General features: G+C 43.5%; 1 protein-coding gene and 1 long non-coding RNA gene across 2 annotated transcripts in view; one reads left to right on the forward strand and one right to left on the reverse strand.

Annotated features, from left to right (window-relative positions):
- PDE4D (phosphodiesterase 4D) overlaps window positions 1-23,116 on the reverse strand; it is a 1,265,930-nt gene that overhangs the window by 1,054,063 nt on the left and 188,751 nt on the right. The window lies entirely within an intron of this gene.
- On the forward strand, window positions 4,242-20,074 carry LOC141133636 (uncharacterized). Its single transcript, XR_012243103.1, has 3 exons — window positions 4,242-5,556; window positions 6,053-7,002; window positions 18,939-20,074. It is a non-coding gene; the product is annotated as an uncharacterized lncRNA (long non-coding RNA).

Genomic DNA, 23,116 nt, shown 5'->3' on the forward strand with positions numbered 1-23,116 from the left:
CAAAAAGGTCCATTCAGGATTCCCACGCAGGGGTTTAACTTCATTAAGCACTCCAAAAATAAGGAAAACATACCAAGCCACCTGGCTCTCTTGTCAGCAGTTCCTCTGCTTGCTCTCAACAGATTTGGCAATTCTTTACAGCCCCCTGGACTCACTGGCTTCCTCAGTCTCCCCGACTCTCAAGGCTGGCCAGCCTTTCCCAGTCCCTGGGCAAAGAATCCCCTTTACATAGGCTGCAGACTCCCACAGGGCAGACCACTCTCCAGACACAGGTCTGTCTTCACACAGCAGTAGCAACAAGCTACACACACTCCACCTTCCTCCACCCTCTGCTCTCACTAGCCCCTCGTTATATGGGCTGTGTGCACCTGGGCACACAACCTGCTGGCTCTCCATAAGACATGGACACAGGGTTAGAGATCCCATCCCTTTTCCCAGTGACAGGGACTATTACATATCCCCCCCCTTTGTTTCGATCCGGAGGGAGGAACACCAGCACCCGTCATGGTTGGGACACCTCTGTGCTGGCTGTCAGCCACGTAGGCCCAACCTTTTTTTCGGGTGCGCTTCCAGGTACGTCCCACCCTGGATCTTAACAGGGTCCTACATTTCCCTATACTCCCCCCTTGTTTCGCACCGGGAGGAACACATAAACCAGTCACTAAGAATGGGACACCTCTGTGCCAGCCATTCGCTGCGTAGGCCCATTTCTTTTTCCGGGTATGTTTCCACCAGCACTTCACCTTGAACCATGGGCTCCCACTAATCTCTCTATCCCTTCCACCTTCTGGCCACGGGATCCTCCTTTTCCCTCCCACAGACCTACTCTCCTGGGACTGTTGGGGACCCATTTCCATGAAATCTGTCAGGGACTGACCCCTCTCACTACCTGACGCAACACTAACCAACAACATCTGTTTATCAGGTTCACTAACCCCTGTGTGGTTACCCTTGGCAACCAAATCATCTGAGATCAACACCACATACTTCTGTTTAACCTCGATAGCAATGTTCCACAAGGGGTTATTTAATTCAATATTATCATCATCAAGACCTCTTGTCACCTGGTCTGCTAGGACAGGGTCTAGGGAGGGACCATCTACAGGCAAGCAGTTACTCCCTATGGGACATTCCCGCAGTTTCACATCGCTCCCGGTTGTCCAACACTCCAATAGCGACTGTCCTACCAACACACATTTTGCGCCACATTTTTCCACACCAATCTCTTTAACCATTTCTGTGTCCATTGGTACCTCAACCAATACCTCTGAGTTGTCCGACAGTGCTCTACAGTGCTTCTCATACACTTTTTCATTACAGTTACCAACACTGCCATTTCCTGTCAAAGTGTCTCCGGGTACCTCAAACTGCACCTCCCTGCGAGTGATGGATTGAATTCCCACTACTGCTGCGTCTTTTCCGGGCCCTTCCCTTTCACGAGGTCTAGCGGGTGAGACAGCACACGCGCCATGTACCAACCACTGCTCAGCTGCACCTCGGATCGCACCAGCAGGAATGCACCTCATCACACCAGCATACGGAGAGACTTCTACTATGTCTATCATTTCTGATTCCTTTAGCAGTTCCCCTGAACGCCTTCCGCACATAACTGTCGCTGGAAGCATTCTCGCAGAGAACTGCGAGACCACTTTCTGCAAAAGTAACCAACATTGCAGTAACCAATTTTTATCAACATTGCTTAACATCGCCTGTACCACGTGTCTCCACTGATTGGTACTACGCAGTACCAGGTCGCCCATCTGCGGTGGATACATGCAGGTATACAGCGGAAAGATTTTCACCAATTCCAACAACATCTCAGTTATTTCTAGACATGCCACATCTAAACACAGAACTCTAGGGACTTTTCCCTTACTAACGACGTGGAGGGGCTCATTTGCTAAGGCTTGAGAGGCTGAGACACTCAAAGAGACCTCCACCTCAGAGGCCACTGACAAAACTTGCGGCTCCCAATGAGCACCGCTAAATGCATGTGTCACACTCATTGTCTCATTTTCAGCAACACTGAGCCCTTCCAAGTCCCTATCCATTATCCCATCATCCTGGCACTCAACATGACTCATCTCTTTTGCTGTGGACAAAACTTCTGCTATATATGCGCCCTTTTCCGATCCTTCCGCCTGGAGGGGGTTAAGTTCTGCAACAGCCAATGCACCTGTGTCTACTGGCTTTGCAGCCTCTCCATTTGTCACAGCAGCAATAGTGTCCAGCTTACTATTACCTTCAGAAATTTCTTTCCACCACGCTATCACCTTAATGGCGAGACTATCCCAGTCTATCCTGTCTGTGCTCCAGTCATCAGCACTCTGTAGTACTGCTCCCTCTGCCCATGGAGACACAGGTGGACAGAGTGGTTTAGCAGCAGACAATCTGCACCAGTCACTGTCAACCACATCAGATTGTGATAATACATACTCCCTCATTTGAGCTATTTTCCCATTGTTTTCCACCTGAGCAGTATCAGAGCTGTCCTGGAGCCCCGCCGGCTCCAACACTGGGAGTCCTCCTGAGATTTCCTGGGACAACTCTGCTGCACTACCGGTGGTTACCATGGGAGACACCAAACCATCAACATTGTCAGTAATACACTTTTCAACATCATCATTACTTTTGAATACATCACAATAAGTACATGTATCATCAGCCATAGACATAGCAGTGTTATAAGCTTTAACAGGCTGTTTTTGGTCAGAACACACAGCACCCCGTGTAACGCTCAGCACACCACCCTTCCTCTCCAAAGGCATTCTTTTGCCCACTAGGGCGGCTCCACAGTTGTCCTGGGAAACCATGTGCCTCACCACTGCGGGCTCCTGGGAGGTTTCCCTGGGCATCTCTGTAGCACCTGTCACTAGGGAACCTGGCACACAAACTGTATTGGTCACCCCTAGGTTACCACTTCCAGCACTCTGGTGGATTACACCAGGTACATACAGAGTCCAGTCTTTTTGAGTTCTTAACCTTGCTGCAGGTTGAGCTTCAACCTGTGTCTCCCCACTACTTGGGGTAGCAAACTGCAGCAAGTCCATTTTTACCACTTCTGCTGATCTCCCAGCCGGATATACTCCCACTTCACTGGGATCAGTCCCGCAAACTGCAACAGTCTTACCATAATCTGTAGCAGGTAACTCTGGCTTCATTCGAGTACGTTGTCTATCCTTTATCGCACTTTTACTGACTAACTCTCCCTGGTGGCCATGGGATGAAACTGCAGCAGCCACTTCTGACTCCTTAGCACCCCCTGCAGGCACAACAGGTACTTCCTCACTGTTGCCAGAGGTGACTGAAAATAGGTTTGCACAAAAATCTGGGCTTGCAGACAAAGACTTCTGCCCAGTAACCACATCTCCAGGCATGTTCCATAACCTGGGACAAGAAAAAATTTCATGCCCCAGTTGACCACATTCCAGGCATGGTACATTTTTACACATATCTTTAATGGGATGCCGCTCCACATCTCCACTGTATCTCCTCCTTCCGGTTAACACCCGATCCCTTGTTGCTAAGGGAGATGGCACTCTTCCAGCTGTACTTTGCTGACTCTCCCAAAAGCAGCGACTTTGCGCTCCTTGAAGCATTGTTGCTTTAAACATGCCACGATCCTCTGTCGGCAATACGTTTCTCGCGTAGTCCACAGACTTGACATCACTGCCGTTGCTACGGGCAACCACATACTTGTCAAACTTCTGATAAGCCTTTTGGACACTCCTGGGACTTAAATCAGGCTTTCTAAACATTGTTGCAGACCTCTGTCTGGCCGTGTCGCCCTGTATTGGAGACTGAGACAAAGGGCACTTGGAGATAACATGCCCCCACTCTCTGCACCGAAAACAGCGCTCTTGCTTCAGAGCCTTGACAGGGCTTCCCAAATTGCATCCTCTTGTAAGCTTGGGACTTTGCACCTTAATAGCTGGCCTGCTTGCACCAGCGTTGCCAGGGGCAACAGCATGCACTTCCCCTTTAAGTGTAGCAAAAAACAGTCTGCAATATTCTCCGGCAGGCTCAAACTCTTGCTTCATCTCTGCAGTCACTCCACCACACTTTTGCGCTTTCCAGCAAAAAATGAAGCACTGTTACTTTAAAGCAAGTTGCTTTTCACTTCATGCAAGCTTTCCTCACCTGCACAGTGCACACACAGATTGTGCTGTCTCATGCACACAAACACAGTTCATCAATTTAACTTCTGCGCAATGCAGTTTGCCTGGCTGCCACACACCGCTAGCAGCAATTCCTGAAATGACTCACTACTGGCGCAGAGACCCGGACTTCACCGTCTGTCTGCCCGCATTCGAACACCACTTGTAATGTTTGGGGTATTTAGCTCAAGCGATAAATGCGTTTTTAGTGCAGTGAGTCCACATCAGACAGGCATTATAGTTAAGGGCCTGGTAGCCCACGTTTATTAAACCGAAAAACAAAAGCAAAAAGGTCCATTCAGGATTCCCACGCAGGGGTTTAACTTCATTAAGCACTCCAAAAATAAGGAAAACATACCAAGCCACCTGGCTCTCTTGTCAGCAGTTCCTCTGCTTGCTCTCAACAGATTTGGCAATTCTTTACAGCCCCCTGGACTCACTGGCTTCCTCAGTCTCCCCGACTCTCAAGGCTGGCCAGCCTTTCCCAGTCCCTGGGCAAAGAATCCCCTTTACATAGGCTGCAGACTCCCACAGGGCAGACCACTCTCCAGACACAGGTCTGTCTTCACACAGCAGTAGCAACAAGCTACACACACTCCACCTTCCTCCACCCTCTGCTCTCACTAGCCCCTCGTTATATGGGCTGTGTGCACCTGGGCACACAACCTGCTGGCTCTCCATAAGACATGGACACAGGGTTAGAGATCCCATCCCTTTTCCCAGTGACAGGGACTATTACAATAGATAGATAGAGAGAGAGAGAGAGAGAGAGAGAGAGAGAGAGAGAGAGAGAGATAGATACTATTTCCCCCATATTATATCCACTGAAGTATGCTATAAACAAGTAAGCATTTTGCAGACTACAGTAGGGACTGGCCGGAGAGGGATTATTTTGAGGCAGTTGGCCAGCTTAAACATGTATTGCAACAGTGGCGGCCTGCCCATAGGGGCGCACAGGCGTTGCCCCCAATCTTTTTACAAATAAATAAATAAATAAATAAATGTAAAAAATAAAATTAAAAAATGGTCACTTTAAGAGTGTCCGGGTGCCGGACACACAGCAGTCTATGGGAAGCTGATTTGCCCGTGTTCAGGGTGTGTTTGGGGCACAACGATGCGCCTGCAAACACTCCCACTCTCCAGTGATTTGCCCCTGGCTTCTGTCCTGTTTTTTTTATTGTCCGGGACCGGAGGGTGATTGGGCGGTGCTTTTTCGGCACTGCCACGTTACTTTCAGTTTTCTGGCTGGCTCACTGTTGTGGAGTGCGGAGACTTGACTGCAACTGGGACCCTGTGACCCTCTCTATTTGCTGTTGGCATGTCTCTCTCTCTCCCGGCATCATGCTTCCCCCTCCTTGGACTCCTCTGCAGGGCGGCTACCGAGTGACTGCTCCACCCAGTGAGTACTGTGTCCTGCTGTGAGCCTGGCTCCCCCTCCCCCCACCTCTGATCACTTTTCTCAGCTGCTGCAGAGCTTCATGGAAGGGGGAGGGTGGGGCTGCTGAGTGTTGTGGTGCGTGGCAGTGACTGGCAGCTGTGGGTTTTTTTTTTTTTTTTTATTTGCAAGTTACCACAACACCATTATCCCCTAGTTTATAAGATCAAAAAGGTGTCCCTTGTCAATTTTACATTGTATTTTTTAACATGTAACTGTCTACTCCCAAACTGTCATTTGAAGTAAAACACATAGCCAAGTATTATTCTCCACAATATTTTTTATTGTGCATTAAAAAAAAAATTAGACATGTTATCTGCCAATAGAACTTAAACAAAAAGTGCATTCTATGCATCCAATAATATAGAAAATATACCAAATCAAATCATTATTCAACCAAAAAAAAAATGGCAAAGCAATAACTCCAAGGCCAATAATAAATAACACGTTATCTCCCTAGATTCAGCAACATGTCTGGTTGACGAATGGCCGTTCAGAAAGGAACTAAAAAACGCACAAAATGAAAAACGTAAAAAGAAAAGCGTGAATCAACACTCACCAAACTTCTTTTGACATGAAATTAGCAGAAGGAGCCCAAAGGATGGCGCTAAAGAGCTGAAAAACCACGTAGTACGTCTAGTACCTCACTACATTCGTAATTGTTGGCCAACATTTGTGTGACCATGTGTATGCAAGACAAGTTTGAGTCAACACCCTTCAGACAAAATTCCATGGTTTAGTTGTCGGAAAGTCCGATCGTGTGTACAAGGCATAAGGAGGCACTTGAAGAAAGATGGGCTGCATGGTCGAGTTGCCAGAAAAAAAAAACATTACTACGCAAATGCCACAAAGTATACCGCTTACAATACGCCAAACAGCACAGAGACAAGCCTCAAACCTTCTGGCACAAAGTCATTTGAGGTGATGAGACCAAAATTGAGCTTTTTGGCCACAACCATAAACACTACATTTGGAGAGGAGTCAACAAGACCTATGATGAAAGGTACACCATTCCTACAGTGAAACACAGAGGTGGATTGCTGATGTTTTGGGGATGTGTGTGGCACAGGAAATTTGGTCAAAACTGATGGCAAGATGAATACAGTATGTTTTCACAACATACTGGGAGAACATTTGCATTTATCCGCCAGGAAGCTGTGCATGGGACGTACGTGGACATTCCAACATGACAATGTAGGTTTTGGAGTGGTTATCTCAGTCTCCTAACCTCAATATCATTGAGTCACTCTGCAAGACAGCCCAAGAATTTACAGGAACCGGAGGCTTTTTGCCAAGAGGAATGGGCAGCTTTTCCGTCTGAGAAGATAAAGATCCTCATCCACAAATACCACAAAAGACTTCAGGCTGTCATTGATGTTAAAGGGAGCAATACACAGTATCAGAACTGGGGTATGTAAACTTTTGATCAGGGTCATTTGGGTAGTTTCTGTTGTCATTATGATTTAAAATGAATAAACACAATTGATTGACAATAAATGGCTTCAGCCAAACACTAACCATGAGTGAAAGAAAAGTTTTTGTGTTATAGGTAAACTTATGAGCACAACTGTATTTGCCTTTAGTAAATCAACCCCACCATTGTCCACATTATCTCTGTAATCAATGTAATAAATCAATTATAACTGGCCATACAGTGTAAACAGTTCTACGTAGCTCAGTGTAACTGAGGATACATGCACACTTGCGTGCAGTTCAGTAGGATGACAGCAGTGCCTATCTCAACACATCGCACTGTTCACTTTTTTACACACAAACTTTATTGAAATGTCACAAATTTCTTTTGACTGCCACGTGGTGCGAGGTGGTGGACTGCCTAAAGTATTTCATGTATGTTATTTACCTATATCGTCCTCCTTATGTGGATTTCCAAAAGCCCCAAGACAGCGGCTGGGTGCCACCATCTTGGATGGTGGCACATAGCAGGAAGGTAGTACCAGGCATGGGTGGCGGGTCCTTTGGTTAGCGAGGAGGTCAGTGCTCTGACTCCCTCCCAGGTGGTGGGTGCCACCCCAGCAGGACCAAATCCATGGCACGAAGACCCTATGGACCTACCTGCAGGTATGGGAGAGTGTGGAGTTAACCGGTGCACTTGTGGAGATCCACATTGGCGGGATCTCTGTTCTGCCACTGGAAGTGAGGTGGCATAGTAGCTGAGCTGGTGGATCAGGACACAGGCTCTGCAGTGTTTCCCTCAAAATGCTGCAATCAGGTAGAGAAGATGTACAGTGTCGTGGGAAGAGTGTCTCACAGTGAAGAGCCTCTAGTTTATGTGTCACTGTGCAAGGTGGATGGCTTACTTCTAAACATGGGGTACCACCTTAATGCTGATTCTCGATGGTTTTGCTCAGCCCCACAACCTGGTGTAATCCCCACCTACAGGGGGAGCAGGCATGCCCTCAGGCAGCGTGGATGCCAATCTAACTGGAAGAGAATTCCAGGCAGGGGTTTGAAGAACACCTGACACCCCAATCCTCAGAATTAACCACCATGAGAATGAACTATTCCAGCTCACCAGGATGCAGACTGATATCTCCATGGCAAGGGAGAAGCCAGCACACAGCCCCTGCTATGTAATACGGGCCTGCATACCCTCCAGCATTGTCACGGGGGCCTTTTGTCTGGGGTCTTCCCCAAAAAAGAAAAACCCTTCAAAAAGCACTGGAACCTGCTTTTGTGCCACCTACCTGCTTCTTACGAGAGACAAATAAGTATTCAGTACCCCCTGATGAATTGGTTTTAGTACCCTTTGGACCACAAACTAGCTCACCATGCATGCTGGTAGTAAATAGTAATAAAAAAAGATGCATACAGTAAAACAAAAAATGGTATTTAATGTTCTTAAAGCAGCATTAAACCCAAAAGCCAGCATTTATCATATTGCGGCTTATCGATTCTCAGATGTGGTGACAGCATTAGTTTTCTTTTTTTAGGCTTTCATTCCTTTTTTTCCAGTTGGTAATCCATTCAGTAAGTCCATTGTTTTTTAACAGAACAAACTGCCCTGCAGATGTAGCACTTCAGGGGTTGAGACAAACCATTTACCACTGATAGGGGTGCTTACAATGGTCAGCATGTAATTATGTGAAAACTTTATCCCAAAAGGAAAAAAAAACTGTAGCTGTAACTGCTTAAAAAGTGTAAATTTGAGTTCAGCTTCAGTTTTTTTAGCCTATCCAAGTCTGCTAGTGCATCTAACATTCCCCTCCCCCCAGACAGACAATGCTGCTGTCCAAAGATGCCTCCTGTACTCCCTCATCCAGAGTGTAGACACAAATACAGGAGGTGTGTTACTGGCCAGATTACCAGGTGAAAACAAAGGGGGAAAGCCTAAAGCCTGCAATATGTTACATTTTAGGTTTAATACTATTTTGTTAATTCATCTCTTCGGGATCCAGTGGCATTAAAAATAAAAAATGCAAAATAAAACTTCCCTCTGGTGGTAAGTGAGGGTACTGCAATAGTTATAGGTAAGCAGTGAGCTCTGTGGAGGTGTCTATTGTTAACTATAGTTAGTATGGGCAATTATTTGGACTAACACCTAACACCAAATTCACTGAGACATAACCCAGACCTAACCTTTCCCGATTGTTGAATTGGCTGTCATATTGGTTCAAAATGGGAATGGGAAATGGCTTTCTTATGTTTGCTAAGTAGCTATCCATGCAGAAGAAAAAGCTACCTATGGTAAACAACTAGTCTTGCAGAATACTTTTGTTTTCGGGTAAATATTATTGCAGTAACAGTAATAATTATAAAGTAAAAGACAAAGCTGAACTTTGAATTAAAGACCTCAAGTTGGCCAGATACAAAAGAAACCACGGGTGACATTATATTGTATATTTTGCAAGTAGATGAAGCATTTTAATTACAGTTTACGTGATATAATTTATTACCCATATTTTCTAGAGTGTTTTTCATATTTCGATTTAAGGTTTTCTCCCTAGTGGCTGTTTTTGTGTTGGAATGAAAAATAAGCACCCTTCAACACTAACTGCTGAAATAACAGTATAAGCCACTATCGATTTCAGCTAGTTGATCATACTTAGAGAGCGGAAAAGTAAAGAAGTAGACAGAACCACTATGCAAACTTGGCTGTTGCACATACATACAGTATATATAGTAAATATATTAGAACTAGAAATACAATTTTATAAAAGATCAATACAATTTAATTTTTAAAGTAGATGTAATGCTAATTGCTTGAATTTCATATAATCTTTACCAAATCATTGGCAACTTTAAAGTAATTGGTAATTGTTTTCAAGTGAATGAATAGCCAAAAGTTTTTTTGTTTTGGGCAAGCAAGGATTAAAAGCCCTTTTAGTCCCTGCCTTCCTGCTTTCACCTCATTTTAAAAAGGAAAATAGTGAAAGTCTTTACCAAGTGAGAGGAATTTCCCCCTAGCAATAATTGCAAGAGAATCTGGTAGACTGGTTGCACCAGGGCCGTCTTTAATATTGATTGGCCCTGGGAAAATGTTTTCTTGGGCACCCCCCCTCCCCCCCTCCCCCCCCATACAATTTTGCTCTGCATCTGCTCTGAGACATATAATAAATAGCAGCTAGACTTAAAATCAGTTTACTGTATCAGATCAGGCAGCAATTGCGATTGGTTGGCAGAGGTTACAGTGTATCATTACCGCTTACTGACTGGTTGCTAGAGGTTACAGCACTCATTACGGCTCACTGATTAGTTGCTAGAGGTTACAGCACATGATTTCTGCTTGTTGATTGTTTGCTAGAGATTACTGTACAGTAATACTGCTCACTGATTGGTTGCTAGAGGTTACAGCACATCATCTTATCACTGCAAGGGGCATGATATACAGATGAATGCTGCCTTTATTTACATATCTATGCCTCCGGATGCAGCTATTTACATATGAATGCCAATTATTTACATTAAAACACAGGGTCTGCAGGTGAGTCAACTGTACACAACAATAGTGCAGAGCTGGGCAGCATTAGTAGCAGCACTTCACATATCAGGACACAGTACAGGACTAAAACTTTAAGGGACAAGGGAATTTAAACTGGGATAGTTGGCAAGTATAAGGCAGCTGCTTTGGGCCCCACAACAATGACAGGGCCCAGGGCAGCTGCCCCTTTTGCCCTGCCTTAAAGACTACCCTGGGTTGTACCCAAGTTGATTGATCAATCAACTTGGTACATTTAGCCTGCCCATTAACAGTTTGAATCTTGGCAGTTCCTGCTGAACCAACCGAGATTCGAACCGTACAGGGCCGGTCTAAGGCAGGGGTCTTCAATCTTTATTAACAAAAGGCCAGGGTACTGTCTTTCAGATTTTAGGGGGGGGGGGGGTTGGACAGTGGCCAGGAGAGGTAGAATTTACCCCAGCCTCAATTGAAGTAAATGCCCCATCATTGGTATTAGTGGGAGAAAAAATTCCCCATCATTGGTATCAGTGGAAAGAATAATGCCCCATCATTGGTATTAGTGAGAGAAATAATGCTCCATCATTTGTACTAGTGGGAGGAATAATGCCTTATCATTGGTTATAGTGGGAGGAATAATGCCACATCATTGGTTTTAGTGGAAGGAATAGTGCCACATCATTGGTATCAATGGAAGGGGATAATGCTCCATCATTAGTATCAGTGGGAGGAATAATTCCCCATCACTGGTATCAATGGAAGGAATACTGCCCCATTATTGGTATCAGTGGGACGAATAACACCACCCATCATTTGTATTAGTAGGAGGAACAATGCCCCATCATTGGTATCAATGGGTGGAATATCAGCCCATCATTGGTATTAGTGGGAGGAATAGAGCCCCATCATGGGTATTAGTGGGAGGAATAGAGCCCCATCATTGGTATTATTGAGAGAATAGTGGCTCATCATTGGTATTAGAGGGAGTAATAGTGCCCCATTGCTGGTGTCAGTGGGAGGAATAGTGCCCCATCGTTTTTAATAGTAGGAGTAATAGTGCCCCATTATTGGCATTAATGGGAGAAATAGTGCCCCATCATTGGTATTAGTGGGAGAAATAGTGCCCATCATTGGTATAAGTGGTAGGAATAGTGCCCCATTGTTGGTGTCAGTGGGAGGAATAGTGCCCCATTGTTGGTGTCAGTAGTGGTAGTAATAGTGCCTCATTATTGGTATTAATGGGAGGAATAGTGCCCCATCATTGGTTTTAGTTGGAGAAATAGTGCCCCATTGTTGGTATCAGTGGGAGGAATAGTACACTGTTTCAGTGGGAGAAATAGTGTCCTAAGGACCTCAGAAAGACATGCAAAGGGTCACATCCTACCCTGGTACTTCTTCAGACTTCCAAAACTGGCCTCTGATAACCGGAGTGGTTGCCCCTTAATGGTGACAGTGTCTACTTTATCTCTGACCTTGATCCTCACTTGGCTCTGGTAACAGGAGTCCCATGTGGCAACTGTTTATCCCTCACAGGTGTCCCATGTGGCAACAATGCATTTCCCCATCTGGTGGAACCTCTGCAACTTGGTTGGGCTTCCGGCAAAAAGCCCCAACCCCTCTCAAACCTGGATAGGCCTCAGACAGCCTAGCAGCCAGGTGCTCCCGGGATAGGCTTCAGGCTTCTGGCCTAGCAACCCGGAGCCTCGTAACACACGTCCACCAAGACAGCAGTCCGGGTGGCACAGAACCCCGATCACCTGACTCCTCCCGAATAAATAGGTGCTCCCAGCAGGCTAAGGAACCAAAGAGACCCCTGCCAATTGGCTGAGTCAACTTATTCACTCCTAGTCTGGATTCCCTAAGCCCTTATCATTCCACTGCCACAGGCAACAATGCCACCTAGTGACAGAAGAGAGAGGTGCATCAAATGCAGAGTTAGGAAAACAGCCAGTAAATCCCCTATCAATCACCCAGGCTAGTTACCACCTAGCAAGCTAAATTTGTTAGCAACCCTGCCTGCTATCAGGGTGCTACATACACAAAATGTTTTGCCTTTCATTTCTATTTTATATTTCAATATTTTTTATTGAAGTAATAAGACATTGTCATATAAGGCACAATATTTGAACAATAGTGCAAACAAATGTTAAACTGATCACAATTATAAAAATGCCTTTCCCTGAAAATGCTCATAAGCATAAGACCTCTTAATGTCAGAGATATCTCAAAATTAAATGCTCTCAGTGGGAGTACCTGCAGAAATAACAATACAATATAGAAAGATGCAGGTCATTAACAATAGGGCCAAGGAATATACATCCGATCCACTTGGGACCAACTGTGTAGTGTCCCATCGAGCCAATTTGATAGGTAGTACAGAGAATGGCTATGTAACAGAGAAATGAAACAGGGGGCAAGGAACAGGGAAGGGGGGAAAGGAGAGGAAGGGAAGTGACCCGTAAAAAGGAACCACTGTGCACATTCCCATTAATATCATCAGCATAGAACTATATGCTCTGTCAAAAGCATCTAGCAGTTATCGAAGAAATCAGACATTCATTTCTATTTTAAACTGAATAAGTTGTTTCATAAGGTGAGTATTTACATTAACTTTAGCAGTGTATGTGTACTAATTATTTTTGGAGAGTAAGGATATCGTTTAATATCAATTTAACATCATGATATGGTGCTGCAATCCTACATTATTTTTTAACTAGCAATAAAACCCTGAGTGAGGTTCTAACTCTTATAAAAAAAAAAGCAAAAAAAAAAAAGCGTGTACATTTAGACTGCAAGCAAACAAAAAAAAAAGATTGCCAGTAACTCACTAGGGTACACAGTGCCTTGCAAAAGTATTCACCCCTAGGCTTTTTACCTATTTTGTTACATTACAGCCTTAAGTTCAATGTTTTTTTATATCTGAATTATATGTGATGGATCAGAACACAATAGTTGGTGAAGTAAAATTAGAAAAAATATATACAAAAAACTATTTTTCAGAACTCTGATAATTAGCATGTGTGTATGTATTCACCCCCTTGGTTATGAAGCCCATAAAAAGCTCTGGTGAAACCAATTACCTACAGAAGTCACATAATTAGTGAAATGATGTCCACCTGTGTGAAATCTAAGTGTCACATGATCTGTCATTACATATACACACCTTTGTGAAAGGCCCCAGAGGCTGCAACACTTAAGCAAGAGGCACCACTAACCAAACACTGCCATGAAGACCAAGGAACTCTCCAAACAAGTAAGGGACAATGTTGTTGAGAAGTACAAGTCAGGGTTAGGTTATAAAAAAATATCCAAAACTGATGATCCCTAGGAGCACCATCAAATCTATCATAACCAAATGGAAAAAATATGGCACAACAGCAAACCTGCCAAAAGATGGCCGCACACCAAAACTCACAGACCGGGCAAGGAGGACATTAATCAGAGAGGCAGCACAGAGACCTAAGGTAACCCTGGAGGAGCTGCAGAGTTCCACAGCAGAGACTGGAGTATCTGTACATAGGGCAACAATAAGCCGTATGCTCCATAGAGTTGGGCTTTATGGCAGAGTGGCCAGAAAAAAAGCCATTACTTTCAGCAAAAAACAAAATAGCACGTTTTGAATTTGTGAAAAAGGCATGTGGGACACTCCCAAAATGTATGGAGGAAGGTGCTGATGAGACTAAAATTTAACTTTTTGGCCATCAAAGAACGCTATGTCTGGCGCAAACCCAACACATCACATCACCCAAAGAACACCATCCCCACAATGAAACATGGTGGTGGCAGCATCATGGTATGGGGATGTTTTTCAGCAGTCAGGACTGGGAAACTGGTCGGGGTTTAGGGAAAAATGGATGGTGCTAAAAACAGGGATATTCTTGAGCAAAACCTGTACCATTCTGTGTGTGATTTGAGGCTAGGACGGAGGTTCACCTTCCAGCAGGACAATGACCCCAAACACACTGCTAGATCAACACTTGAGTGGTTTAAGGGGAAACATGTAAATGGTTGTGAACAAGCAAGCTATCGCTTGTGAAACGTGTCAACTGCTTTTCCTGTGTTTGTCTGACAAACTTGTGACAATAAAGGTAACATCACGCAAATTTTGGAGTCTCGGAGTGCGACCATTTCTTTGTCTTAAACATGTACAGTGGGGCAAAAAAGTATTTAGTCAGCCATTAATTGTGCAAGTTCTCCCACTTAAAAAGATGAGAGAGGCCTGTAATTGTCATCATAGGTATACCTCAACTATGAAAGACAAAATGTGGAAACAAATCCAGACAATCACATTGTCTGATTTTTGAAAAAAAATATTTGCAAATTATGGTGGAAAATAAGTATTTGGTCAATATCAAAAGTTCATCTCAATACTTTTTTATATATCCTTTGTTGGCAACGACAGAGGTCAAACGTTTTCTGTAAGTCTTCACAAGGTTGTCACACACTGTTGCTGGCATGTTGGCCCATTCCTCCATGCAGATCTTCTCTAGAGCAGTGATGTTTTGGGGCTATCGCTGGGCAACGCGGACTTTCAACTCCCTCCAAAGGTTTTCTATGGGGTTGAGATCTGGAGACTGGCTAGGTCACTCCAGGACCTTGAAATTCTTCTTACGCAGCCACTCCTTCGTTGCCCGGGCGGTGTATTTGGGATCATTGTCATGCTGAAAGACCCAGCCATGTTTCATTTTCAATGCTCTTGCTGATGGGAGGAGGTTTGCACTCAAAATCTCACGATACATGGCCCCATTCATTCTTTCATGTACATGGATCAGTCATCCTGTTCCCTTTGCAGAGAAACAGCCCCAAAGCATGATGTTGCCACCCCCATGCTTCACAGTAGATATGGTGTTCTTTGGTTGCAACTCAGCATTCTCTCTCCTCCAAACACGACGAGTTGTGTTTCTACCAAACAGTTCTACTTTGGTTTCATCTGACCATATGACATTCTCCCAGTCCTCTTCTGGATCATCCAAATGCTCTCTAGCAAACCTCAGACGGTCCTGGACATGTACTGGCTTAAGCAGGGGGACACGTCTGGCACTGCAGGATCTGAGTCTCTGGCGGCGTAGTGTGTTACTGATGGTAGCCTTTGTTACGTTGGTCCCAGCTCTCTGCAGGTCATTCACTAGGTCCCCCCGTGTGGTTCTGGGATTTTTGCTCACCGTTCTTGTGATTATTTTGACCCCACGGGGTGAGATCTTGTGTGGAGCCCCAGATCGAGGGAGATTATCATTGGTCTTGTATGTCTTTCATTTTCTAATTATTGCTCCCACAGTTGATTTCTTCACACCAAGCTGCTTGCCTATTGCAGATTCAGTCTTCCCAGCCTGGTGCAGGTCTACAATTTTGTTTCTGGTGTCCTTCGACAGCTCTTTGGTCTTCACCATAGTGCAGTTTGGAGTGTGACTTTTTGAGGTTGTGGACAGGTGTCTTTTATACTGATAACAAGTTCAAACAGGTGCCATTAATACAGGTAATGAGTGGAGGACAGATGAGCCTCTTAAAGAAGAAGATACAGGTCTGTGAGAGCCAGAAATCTTGCTTGTTTTTAGGTGACCAAATACTTATTTTCCACAATAATTTGCAAATAAATTCTTTAAAAAAATCAGACAATGTGATTGTCTGGATTTGTTTCCACATTTTGTCTCTCATAGTTGAGGTATACCTATAATGACAATTACAGGCCTCTCTCATCTTTTTAAGTGGGAGAACTTGCACAATTGGTGGCTGACTAAATACTTTATTGCCCCACTGTAAATGTGTTGGAATGGCCTAAGTCAAAGCCCAGACCTCAATCCAATAGAAAATCTGTGGTCAGACTTAAAAACTGCTGTTCACAAGCGCCAACCATCCAACTTGAAGGAGCTGGAGCAGTTTTGCAAGGAGGAATGGGCAAAAATCCCAGTGGTAAGATGCGGCAAGCTCATAGAGACTTATCCAAAGCGACTTAGAGCTGTAATACCTGCAAAAGGTGGCTCTACAAAGTATTGACTTTAGGGAGGGTGAATAGTTATGCACATTGACTTTTTCTGTTATTTTGTCCTATTTGTTGTTTGCATCAAGGGTGATGACAAAGCGTCAATCACAGGGTGTCGTGAAAGCCGACATGTTTCACCCAATCAGCATGAGCTTTTTCCGGGATGGGAGGAGCTAGCAGTAGTTATGTATTTATACCCTAGAAAAGTGGATGCATTTATTCTTTTTTTGCCACCAGATATCACCCTCACCATCAACACCATGAATTTCTACTGGTTTTCGTGATTCAAGCATTAATACTATATTAACAGAATGGAAAAAGAGGCAAATAGACGGCAGAAGATTTTTTACCCAGTTTTTTCTATTACCATTTGTAATCTTGTATTAAAGTTCCCTTATCTTAAGTTGCATGGTCCTTAGTAATCTCTTTTAGGTGAGGTACTTCCCCACCTTGTCCTTTTTTGTGTTTAACTTCTTGATTACCTGGATCACACCTTGACTGGTGAGTCAGTGACTTTAAGGGACGCTGTGCTTGCTCATATATTGAGCTTCTTAGCGTTTCTTATAGTTTATACCCTAGCGAGTTACTGGCAATCTTTTTGTTTTTTTTTGCATATACAGTCAGGTCCATAAATATTGGGAAATCAACACAATTCTAATCTTTTTGTCTCTATACACCACCACAATGGATTTGAAATGAAACAAACAAGATGTGCTTTAACTGCAGACTCTCAGCTTTAATTTGAGGATATTTACATCCAAATCAGGTGAACGGTGTAGGAATTACAACAGTTTGTATATGTGCCTCCCACTTTTTAAGTTACCAAAAGTAATGGGACAATTGGCTGCTCAGCTGTTCCATGGCCAGGTGTGTGTTATTCCCTCATTATCCCATTTACAAGGAGCAGATAAAAGGTCCAGAGTTCATTTCAAGTGTGCTATTTGCATTTGGAATCTGTTGCTGTCAACTCTCAATGTGAGATCCAAAGAGCTGTCATCAGTGAAGCAAGCCATCATTATGCTGAAAAAACAAAACAAACCCATCAGAGATAGCAAAAACATTAGGTGTGGCCAAATCAACTGTTTGGAACATCCTTAAAAAGAAAGAACGCACCGGTGAGCTCAGCAACACCAAAAGACCTGGAAGATCACAGAAAACAACTGTGGTGGATGACCGAAGAATTCTTTCCCTGGTGAAGAAAACACCCTTCACAAAAGTTGGCCTGATCAAGAACACTCTCTAGGAGGTAGATGTATGTGTGTCAAAGTCAACAAGCAACAGAAGACTTCACCAGAGTGAATATAGAGTCTTCACCACAAGATGTAAACCATTGGTGAGCCTCAAAAACAGGAAGGCCAGATTAGAGTTTGCCAAACAACATCTAAAAAAGCCTTCACAATTCTGGAACAACATCCTATGGACAAATGAGACCAAGATCAACTTGTACCAGAGTGATGGGAAGAGAAGAGTATGGAGAAGGAAAGGAACTGCTCATGAACCAAAGCATACCACCTCATCAGTGAAGCATGGTGGTGGTAGTGTCATGGCGTGGGCATGTATGGCTGCCAATGGAACTGGTTCTCTTTTTTTTATTAATGATGATCTGACTGCTGAGAAAAGCAGCAGAATGAATTCTGAAATGTTTCGGGCAATATTATCTGCTCATATTCAGCAAAATGCTTCAGAACTCATTGGACGGCTCTTCACAGTGCAGATTGACAAAGGATTTGCAACCAAGTATATAGAGCCAAAAAGATTAGAATTGTGTCGATGTCCTAATATTTATGGACCTGCCTGTAGATCAGAGCAGTGAAGCCTTAGAACCATTTAAGGGGGAACCAGATTTTGAAAAATGCAATGTTTCCTTTAAAAAGAGATAGAGAAGGTCCAAAAACATCTCAGAACCACTAAACAACAAAAGTTCAGACAGAACCTTGTGGACTGTGAAAGAGGGGAGGTCTTTGCTCTGACAATACCTAGAGGACTAAGTAGATCTAGACATGATAGTAATAGATCAAATACCCAATCAAGGACTAGACAACATTCATCAAGCAGCAATAACAAAGATGAAATAAAATCTGTCACTTTTTTAGGAGCAGAAACCCAATAGATAGAACTGGGCCCGTCGGAAGGTCACCACAGAGAGGACAGACAGGGAGAGGTAAAAGGAAGAGGCCGAGGAAAAGAAAGGAGGCGGCAACATCAGGGGAACAACATCCAGGAATCTAAAACAGATGAGGACTCGCAGTGGGAGGTATTAAATAAGGATGAGTCCCTAAATATAATTAAATGCCCAGAAAAAGATATGAGGGTCATTCATTTATTAATTTTTTTACTCAACAAGAAACATACTTATCTCCTTATTAGAGGTCTATCCTTCTCTCTAGCAGGGTCAATGGATGAATTTACAGTGTATAAGGACATCAATTTATTCTTTTTTTTTTTTTTTAACAGAAACATCAATTTATTCTTGCGGAAGGTACTTTTTCGACTATGGCATGCTGGTCATGATAAGGATAAAAAACAGAAGGAAGGGAAAGAGCTGTTAACCTTAACCCCAAAGGAAAAAGAAGAACAAATAGCCTTGGGCAACCTGATAGCGCTGCTAGATGAGCAAATAGATCCTGAAGAAGAACCATGCCCCACTAACCTCAGGAGACTGAACAACTTACACATCAAATCTACTAAAATGCCTCCCCTGCATAAATATCATTGGATCAAAATTTTCCTTGATCTTGTCAAAGAGGATCTAAGGAAAATTAATTGGTCATGGCAGGGTCTGGAGAACCTACCCTGTAAGGAGAGACAGGCCCTCCATGAATTAGAACAGGCAAAGGACCTAATCATAAAAAGAAGTGACAAGGGGGATAATGTAGTATTGATGCCAAATGAGATGTAGGAGAAGGAAATATTTAGACAATTGAGTGATGTCTCCACATATATAAGATTACCTGGTAACCACTTTCCGGCTCTGGTTGAATCCTTAAACCAGAAACTCTTTCTTGCTTTCAGGGCGATCATGTTAACTAAAAAGGAATGGGAATATCTAAGAGTAAGGGAGTACAATAACCTCACATTCTACATCATTACTAAACTACATAAATCACTCACAAACCCACTGGAAAGACCTTTAGTATTTGCTATAAAGGGCCCTTTAGAATGGGTAGGTAAATAAGTAGATGAATTTATAAATCACCTTGTCACCAAACTCCCGTCGTACATACAGGATATGTGCGATGTTCTGATGACACTACAAAACCTCAAGGTCCCCCCTGGGCCCTATTGGTGGGGATCGACGTGGAATCCCTTTGCACATAGATTCCCCATAAGTGGGGCCTCAGGGCAGTTTCCTATTTCCTTGAGTTAGGATATCCCGATTTTGAAGCTCGAAAAGAGTTAATTTCCGCGGATTGGAAAATGTCTCACTGCCTGTGATTAGTGCTGCAAAGTGTGAGCTTCCTAGCGGGCGCGGGCACGCAGAGTTGTGAACACGCCTGAGCTCACCCTTAATTGTGATATGTGTTTGTGAGCTGTTCTGAATGTTGCAGCTGCATTTTGAATAGACAATGTTGTCTTTTTTAACTCTTTTGGCTGAGGTGTTGGTGGTGGGAATTTTTTACACAGTTTTTTTGTATTACCGTTTGTAATTCTGTATTAAAGTTCCCTTATCTTGAGCTGCATGGTCCTTAGTCCTTGGTCCTCTTGTACTTCCCCACCTTGACATTTAGACTGCAATCATTCTGCCACAGATGTGACATACAGTAGGTCTTGAAAATGCTAGAGACAAAAGAGTAAAGCAATATTCATGCTTTAGATTTCAATTATTTAGTTAAAAATATGGCAGGACACAATCTGTGAAAGTCACCTCTTCTGTCTCTACAGGAGAATGAACAGATCTGGAAGATACAATTATAGGGAGAGTAATTGGGTCAGAGTTAATTACTGATTCATTGAAGTTTCAGAACACTACCGGCTATGTTCATTATCTCAGTCGTTTCTATTAATTCAGTAATGCACAGAGTGCTCTGCAGTACATTTTATACTCCTTCTTTTCTTATATTGGACTTTATCTTTGGTAATCAATGGAGCTCTGTCACCATGTCTCCAGGACCTGAGTAATACTTATTCCTATGCCAGTGATTTTTCTGGGCAATGAAAATCTTTTCTAAATCAAAAATCTAAATGTAGCAACTGCCTGTTTACCTTTCTCTTAAATTAGATCTACCCCAATTACTAATATCTCAGTAATGCCCTGGTGCCCAACCTGCGGCCCCTTGGCACTTTAAGTGGCCCTCAGAGTCCCTGCATCTACTAATCTTGGTTTCCATATTGTCTTGTTATAATGATATTTAGCAGTCTCATGTAATGTGTCTCCAGTCTATTACTGTCTCTGGAAGCATGTTCCCTGTCACCAACAACTATATTATGCCCACAGTCTTTGACCATCTCTTGTATCATGTCCACAGTCTCTGACCATCTCTTGTATCATGTCCACAGACTCTGACCATCTCTTGTATCATGTCCACAGACTCTGACCATCTCTTGTATCATGTCCACAGTCTCTGACCATCTCTTGTATCATGTCCACAGTCTCTGACCATCTCTTGTATCATGTCCACAGTCTCTGACCATCTCTTGTATCATGTCCACAGTCTCTGACCATCTCTTGTATCATGTCCACAGTCTCTGACCATCTCTTGTATCCCATACACATCCACAGACTCTGACCATCTCTTATATCATGTCCACAGACTCTGACCATCTCTTATATCATGTCCACAGACTCTAATCATCTCTTGTATCATGTCCGCAGTCTTTGACCATCTCTTGTACCATGTCCACAGTCTCTAATCATCTCTTGTATTATGTCCACAGTCTCTGACCATCTTTCATATCATGTCCACAGTCTCTGACCATCACTCGTATCATGTCCACAGTCTCTCTTAGCTCCCAACTGTCCCTTAATGCGAGGGACTCTCACTCATTTGGAAGAAAGTTCCTCTGTCACTCTGGACAGTACACTGAGTCGTACTAACTAAACATATACGCTCATGGACAAATGGCCAGATTACAAGTCACAAGAACATTCCCTAATAAACTTTTTGTTAAAATTCTTACTCAAGCAGGTTCAGTTTACAACTTTCAATGTTGTAGATAGGATTTCGCGCAAACACATATAAATCAATGATAATTACATAAGTGTTAACTGGTGTGTCACGTGAATTGTGTACAACCATTAAAAAAACATCATTGCAAGTGTCCAATAGTGATAAAATAATAATTAGTGATGTCCTCTAGCTTTCTGTTAAACAGTGATGTGATCAATCAGCTGTGTGATGAGACTTCCACGAATACAAGATTGACAACTAAACTCCTTCCCTCTATATCAGGTCTCCCATTGCCCTTACCTTAAGGGGCTTAAGATAAAGCCTTAATATAGATGTAGGGTGGTGGTTTAGAGATGTCCGTTCTCCAAGTAGTGATGGAGGAGAGGACACAGGAGCCGCTGCCTGCTGCCTGCCACCCACAACCTAGATGGGGTAAGTACCGGACCGTCCAGCAGACAGCAAACGAGCAAGAGGACTGCAGGTGTAGGGGGATGCAACTCTAGCCCCTGCATGCAAGGGTGGCTCAAAAGGATGCTGCAAGAGAAAGGAGCCACCCTGAAACAGGAAACCTTTACTATTTATCTTGCTATTTTTGGCGGGGATTCTGCTTTAGGCTTTTTCAGCATCTATGAAGAACTTGACACCCTGAGATTTCTTCAGATTCTATCTTCTTTGACTGACTAAATGCAGTTAAGGCACCATGTTAATTTATTGAATCCCATATCAAACCACAGAATCTGTGTAATTCATAATTATAAACTTGTAGAGAGAGAAGGTGACAACCCTACAGTTACAGATAATTGCAAACTACAGAACATTGTAAGGCAACACATGTTTTACCTGAGCCGCCCTAGTCACCTCTCTGGCAGTGAGAGAGATGAATAGACTGGATGCCTTTGTGTCAGATCATCCATTTCTTCTGTAGATTAGCAGAAATAGGCAGGGCAGTTTAGACAAGGAGTGCTTGGGACTGAAGGGCTAAAATGTAATTTACCGTTCACTATCTTGCTCGCTTTAATTTTAACGAACACAGAAAACTAATCTGAATCTGTCTCAAATGCACCAAGCAGGTTCAGTCAGCAGATCTTAGAAATGTTAAAGTCTAGAAAAAAACCAGCAGCCCTGCTTCATCTCTCCTATACACAGGTGAGTCATAGCAGTGCCAATCATATAGACTGACTCACCTGTGAGCAGAGCTCCCTGGGCTCTTCTGGCGTCTGCCGAGCGAAAAAAACCTCTGATCAGCCCGAAGATACACTAATATACAGCTAGAGAAAGAGACTCAGCATGGTATTTTTAAAGTGGTTGTAATGCACAAGGTTTTTTTACCTTAATGTATTCTAGCCATACTACAGCTTTTTAATGGATCCCTCAGTGCTGTCGTAATATACCTCTGATTTGATGTGCATGTTTCTCATCAGTGCAACAGGCTGCAGTGGCGGCTGGTGGGTTTTTCTTTGGGGGGGGTGGCAAACAACCATCTCCCCAGGAGGCCGGCGGCTTGGCACTACCCCCCCCCCCCTG

This window comes from Aquarana catesbeiana, linkage group LG01, assembly GCF_042186555.1.
Source record: "Aquarana catesbeiana isolate 2022-GZ linkage group LG01, ASM4218655v1, whole genome shotgun sequence".
NCBI lineage: Eukaryota > Metazoa > Chordata > Amphibia > Anura > Ranidae > Aquarana > Aquarana catesbeiana.